This window comes from Rhinolophus hipposideros (assembly GCF_964194185.1).
Source record: "Rhinolophus hipposideros genome assembly, chromosome: X".
Classification (NCBI taxonomy): domain Eukaryota; kingdom Metazoa; phylum Chordata; class Mammalia; order Chiroptera; family Rhinolophidae; genus Rhinolophus; species Rhinolophus hipposideros.
Window position 1 is genome coordinate 113,761,689 of NC_138046.1, and position 7,057 is coordinate 113,768,745.

A 7,057-nucleotide genomic window follows, 5' to 3' on the forward strand; every position below is an offset into this window, starting at 1 on the left:
GTTGATGCCGGAATACTTCCCTAATCTGCCAGAACACTAATGATCAGGGGACTTGCTGGGCTTGATTAAGTGACTCCACGCTGTTGGCTAGCCAACCCCTCCTCCCTAAGTACCCATAAGCCGCTCAATTTAATAATTCATCCTAGAATTTTGAATGAATTCAATTTCCAGTTCAAAGTTAGAGTTTTGGGGAAATTCAGACATTTTCCCTTTTCCAGTCTTGGAGCTCTCCTCTTCCCCACAATTCCTCAGAATTACCATCAATGGTTTGTTTAGCAATTTCACTGCGTTTGTCTAAATTCTCTCAGATTGTCATTTTTCTGTGTCAGAAGACATAACTCCATTTATATTAGCTTATGGCTTTCTTACGATCTCCTCGCTTATCTCTGTCTTCAATTCCTCTTAACCAAATGTGTTCTGACCTTTCTGCATTCTCTCTGTTGCCTACTGACACGACCCCATCAGACCCAAGCAGTCAGGCTAATCCCACCTGTATTCTTTGTGAGCCAAGGATAAATTGAAAAACCGACCCCCAAAAGTTAGTTTCTTTGGTCTAACCTCGATTCTTTCAGTGTTAAAATAGTTTTGATAATAGTTTTACAGGTTTATGTTTATTCTTTTATAGAGGTGTTACATGGGACTTTGGGCCTAAAGCTGAGGACAGAGAAGTAATAAGTAGCTCCACATTCTAAAGAGAGCCAACAACTATTGGGACCATTCAACCCACAGAATGGGCCCCCCTCCTGTCAGTCATCACATCCTGGGTCTCAGGGAGGCACAACTCCCTCTAATCTCTGTCAGTTGAATAGTGGCTGGAAGGAGTCACAGCAGTCATGGGGTACTCAGTCATCATGTGGGAGCAGAGAGTGGTAAGTGGGATGCTCTATCACTTCCCCATGGAGAAAGCATGAGGCTGCCTCCTCTTCCACACCCCTGGGTATGGTGAGAGGGTACCTGCAAGAAGTGCAGGTTGCAAAATCATAAAGACATAACACTTTACATAGGATGGCTATAATAAGAAAGACGGACAATAACAAGTGTCGGCAAGGACGTGGAGAAATTGGAACCCTCATACACTGGTAGTGGGAATGTAAAATGACACAGCCACTTTGGAAAACAGTTTGACAGTTCCTCAAAAGGTTAAACATACTGTTATCACATGATCCAGCCATTCTACTCCTAGTATACACCCAAGAGAATTGAAAACATATGTTCACGCATAAGTTTCCTAGGGCTGTTAGGAAGGGAGAGTTGGGGGGTATCGGGGGGGGGGGGTGATGGCCAAGCAGTGCAGGGTTTCTTTTCAGGGCAATGAAAACTTTCTAAAATTGTTTGTGGTGATGGTTGCATATATATTTAATGGCTGAATATATTTAAATCTATTGACTCATACACTTTAAATTGGTGAAGTGTATTGTATCTCAATAAAGCTGTTAACAAAGGAGTATGGGAGGGGATACAAAGGAGTGTGGGAGGGGATACAAAGGAGTATGGGAGGGGATTCTCTAGCTGGATACTTCCTGAGGGGCAAAGTCTGCAGGCCCATTGCAGTACACACATCAGAGCATGGTGAGGGAGTGTTGGAGAGTTTAGAGGCTTATGTGAACATGAAAACTCCTGCCTGCTTCTAGCCTGGAGGTATAGAATGAGGTGGGTCAAGGTGGATGCTGGAACAGTCCACCCTAGAATGACAGTGGAGAGGGCTGGTAGTGGAGGCGCCTGCATGGCGGTTTGGCAAGGCAAAAATGAGTATACTTCCTACAGGCCAAGGAGACTGAGGAAGACAGTATCTGGGCTTAACCAATCATGCTGGCAAGTCACTCAAGAGGGATGCCCGCTAGACAAAGGGATGCCGAGCAGCAAAAGGCTAGAGGCATGTACCCAATGGTAGTAGCTGAAAGAAAGGAAGGAAAATGAGGCTGAGCCAGATCTCCTCCATCAGGGACCTATATAGTGGGGAGGCCCTCCATGGTTCTCTAAGACAGTACTTCTTATCCTTTACCATGCCCCCAGGGATCTTCTGGGCATGTTATTAAAATGCAGGTTCTGATTCGGAGATTCTGCGATGGAGCTCTGCATTTCTAACAAGATCCCAGGTGATCCAGATTCTGCTGGTACGTGGACCAACGTGGTGTGGGACCTCAAAGCTCTTTGGGACCTCAATAATGTTTAAGAGTGCAAAATGATCCTGAGATCAAAGAGTTTGAGAACTAGTGATTTGAGGTCCCAAAGAGCTTTTGTTCATGCAGGTTATGGCTATTGATATCTACTGTATTCAAAATTAAACGGAGAATCTTTTGTATTTACCAATTCATTTAAAAATAACAACAAATCCCATTATATATTAGCATCAGTAACATATTTTTATGAAACATAACTATATTTTACCAAACAAAAAATGTAGTGAGTGGCATTGTTTTACATTTTTGCTAATCACTGACTTAACAAAAGACAACTGGATATATTCAATTTGTTGCAATGTATTGGTTTTGTTGAAGAATATGAAGAATATCTGGCCTCACACAGATATGTAGTTGGAAAAGACAGGAATATTTTTTTTTTTTAATTAATTTTATTGGGGTGACAATTGTTAGTAAATTTACATAGATTTCAGGTGTACAATTCTGTATTACATCGTCTATAAATCCCATTGTGTGTTCACCACCCAGAGTCAGTTCTCCTTCCATCACCATATATTTGATCCCCTTTACCCTCATCACCCACCCCCCACCCCCTTACCCTCTAGTAACCACTAAATTATTGTCTGTGTCTATGAGTTTTTGTTTCTCATTTGTTTGTCTTGTTCTTTTTGGTTTATATACCACATATCAGTGAAATCATAGGGTTCTCTGCTTTTTCTGTCTGACTTATTTCACTTAGCATTATTCTCTCGAGATCCATCCATGTTGTCACAAATGCTCCTATATCATCTTTCCTTAACGCCGAATAGTATTCCATTGTGTATATGTACCACAACTTCTTTATCCATTCATCTATCGAAGGACATTTTGGTTGTTTCCATGTCTTGGCCACCGTAAACATAGCTGCAATGAACATTGGAGTACACGTGTCTCTGTAGAGAAATGCTTTTATATTTTTGGGGTAGATACCCAGGAGAGCGATTGCTGGGTCATATGGTAATTCTATTCGTAATTTCTTGAGGAACCTCCACACTGCCTTCCATAGCGGCTGCACCAGTCTGCATTCCCACCAACAGTGTAGGAGAGTTCCTTTTTCTCCACAGCCTCTCCAACACTTGTTACTATTTGTTTTGTTGATGAAAGCCATTCTGACTGGGGTGAGGTGATATCTCATTGTGGTTTTCATTTGCATTTCTCTGATGATTAGCGATGTTGAGCATTTTTTCATATGTCTATTTGCCATTTGTATATCCTCTTTGGAGAAATGTCTCTTCAGGTCCTCTGTCCATTTTTCAATTGGGTTGTTTGTTTTTTTGTTGTTGAGTTTCATGAGTTCCTTGTATATTTTGGATATTAGCCCCTTATCAGAGGAACTGTTTGCGAAAATCTTCTCCCATTCAGTTGGTTGCCTCATTATTTTGTCAATAGTTTCTTTTGCTGTGCAGAAGCTTTTCAGTTTCATATAATCCCATTTGTTTATTTTAGTTTTTACTTCCATTGCCTTTGGAGTCAAATTCATAAAATGCTCTTTGAACCCAAGGTCCATAAGTTTAGTACCTATGTTTTCTTCAATGCAGTTTATTGTGTCAGGTCTTATGCTTAAGTCTTTGATCCATTTTGAATTAATTTTGGTACATGGTGACAGATAGCAGTCCAGTTTCATTCTTTTGCACGTGGCTATCCAATTCTGCCAGCACCATTTATTGAAGAGGCTGTCTTTTCTCCATTGTATGTTTTTTGCTTCTTTGAAAGACAGGAATATTTTAATGGCCTTTTCAGGTATTTATAAATATTCTTCTTTGATACTATACTAACACTAGATGTGGTAGTTTCCTAAAAGTTAGTTACAACACGAAATCTGTACCACAACAATGAATTTTTCATGCTCTGTTACATTAAAATCCATTGGTCTGTCTTGTACTTTGAATGGATCTTTTACCTACTATACATGATTTTGAAAACTCATGCGTTGATAATTTGAAGATAACAGTTCACTGAAGATGTTTCAAATGTTGACGCATTTTATTACGTAATTCAGAAAGTCACATTTGTTAATATCACCACTGATCTTACCAGTCAGCGCACCAGAAAAATTTTTGAAAACTGGGATGTTTTAATACTCACAATGGTGGATACAGATTTTTCCAAAATTTTAATTTCTCTTGAAAATTCGAATTTTGTCATCTGACAACAACTGCTGTCAGTTGTATTCCTTGAAGTGGGAGGCTTCTTTTCTAAAATATTGTTTCATTTTTGTTTCATTGTTTCAATATTTCATGAAAATATTATTTCATTTTTCAATTACAGTTGACATTCAACAGTATATTAGTTTCAGGGGAAAACTTACTTCTATCATTTCCAAGAAAAAGGCTTCCAAATAGCTACCTCTAAATAACCATAGTTTGTCAGGTATTCTTTTAAATGAAAATGATGTCCTATGAAAATAAGTGGCTAATTCAGCTCACAAGTCAAACAATCACACACAAAATTTTTCTCAAGACAACCATCATACTTCAGTATGCAGCAAAAGTGCTTTATGCATACTTCCCATTTATCACACAGAAGATTAATAAGGCATGTATTCAAAGGTCACGATTAATACAATTAATCCTTTTTAGTGCTTCATCAAGGACATTCTTAATTGAAATTAGATTCTATTTTGTTTTGTTTTGTTACCAAGAGTGACAGCAATGAAGAATAATACCATGGCTACTAGTACAGTTTGGTGCCACTAAGGCACAGGCAGTTTTACTCACCATTGATTTGCACTATCATTGCAAATGCCAGCACAATGAAAGACAAATAATTAATAATATCTCAGTATTAATATAAAAATGGTTTTGATCTCACAGGCCAAAGAAAGGTTCTCTCTGCCCTAAGATACTTACCACGTGCTCCGTAAGAAAGTCAGCATTTGCAAGGCTGCCACCAAGGGGTACAGAGGCCCGGCACTGTGTACCAAAGAAGCCATAACAACCAAGACAGAGCAACAAATAGCAGCCCGTTAAGTAGAGGCCCTTGTCCCTTTTTCTCTCCTACCTCCCCCCAGAGAATATACTTGGTGAGCTAGGCCTTGGAGGGGGGGAGGATGTATTTTAGAGCTAGATCAGGTCACTCTGATACAGTTCAACCTTAGGGTTGGACGAGGAGACGAAAGGAGGTTGAGATCAAAGTTGAGATTGAAATTTTAAACTGGACTGGACTTATAATAATCAAAAGTGACCAGAAAGTTATGGAGTCTGCCCAAGATGTTATTAAGAAAATGGGAAGGGCAATATGACAGAGCGCAGTTGGAAGCAGAGATTACAGCTAAGTAAAATACTTTCACGTTTCTATCCCCACTGATTTGAAATTCTTCATTAAACAGTTATGTCTTGGACCGGCCCAGTGGCTCAGGCGGTTGGAGCTCCGTGCTCCTAACTCCTAAGGCTGCCGGGTTGATTCCCACATGGGCCAGTGGGCTCTCAACCACAAGGTTGCCAGTTCGATTAAAAAAAAACACAAAAAAACACAGTTATGTCTAGTCCCAATTTATAATACATACATATTTGAGCTAATGGAAAAGCTCCCTATGTGACATGCCATATTCCTTTTCTTCCTTGTCAACATTTATCATTCATCTATTCAACAAAGTTTGATTGAATGCCTACTGCACCAGGCACTCACTCTTCAAAAGGCTTGGGAAACACCAATGAAAAAAGCAGATAGATATTGTTGGTGGAACTTACATTTGTAATTGTTACTTTTTCAGGGTTCTTCCCCCCTAATTAACCTTGCAGGCTCAGCTGCAAAGCATGCTGGGATCTTGGAGCAAAATAGCGGGCTTCAGGAGAGCTTGACTAAATATTGTGAGTGGTCCATAAAGCTGGTCCCAAGGAACATGGCCAGCAATCGATATCACAGTGTTCTAGGACCTGTACAGCTGGCTCTAACAGTCAAGGTTATCTGATCATCTGGTGGGCAGGAGCCCAAGAGCAGAAGGCTCGGGCAAGATTAATGAGTGGCAGCATCTAGATTTCAGTGGTATCTAGGAGGCACAGGGCAGAGTCCAACTCCTTCAAGGAAGCGGGCCTGGTGAGGGTTTGGCAGGAATAGGGTCTTAGGCAAATGAGCTGGGGTTCACTTGGGAACTTTAGTAGTAGGAACAAAACCCAGCTCACAGGCTGGAATGGACACTCGGATTGTATTCAGAACAAAAGGCATTTTTGAAGGGTGTGTTCCAGGTCCAGTTTGAGACCATTAAAGCCTGTACACTCTGAAAAGATATGTAATGTAGAGTAAAAATCACACCAAACCAGAAAATAAGTGAAATGAATTCCAACGAATTTCTGCTTTTTCCCATGATGTCTTCTTCAAAACTGTCTCAATATCCAATTCCTTCAAAAGTGTGTGTGTGTGTGTGTGTGTGTGTGTGTACGTGTGCATGCACATGTACATAATCTCATGTTTAGTGTGTCTCGGGTAATCTATACTGGTCTGTCCTGATCCCAACAGAGAATGTTAGGGATATATGATGGAAAGAAACTCCAGAGTGAACCACTGGCATTCATGTTATTAACCCTGAACAGGCCTTCAATCTCATTATCCCCTCATTCTGCCCTCAGCCTGTTCCTTCACCTCTCTGACTTTACTTTGCCTCAGCACTTTCAGTTTGTGACCCAACTACTCTATTGCTCCAACACTCAGCAATCCTATTTCATTTCTTGACTTTTCTTTCTCCACACATGGTACTCCTTTGAGACAGCTCTCTCAGAAATGGTCCCATTGGAGAGGTGCATTCTCCAACTCCCCTTAAACCCCCTGACTTCCTAGGGAGACCTAACTGGGCACCATCTGGCTTTCCACCCCCTGCCTCAGCCTGGACCCTAGAGTAAATAAGTCAAGCCGATAAACCTTTCCTCTCCTTCTCTTTCTCC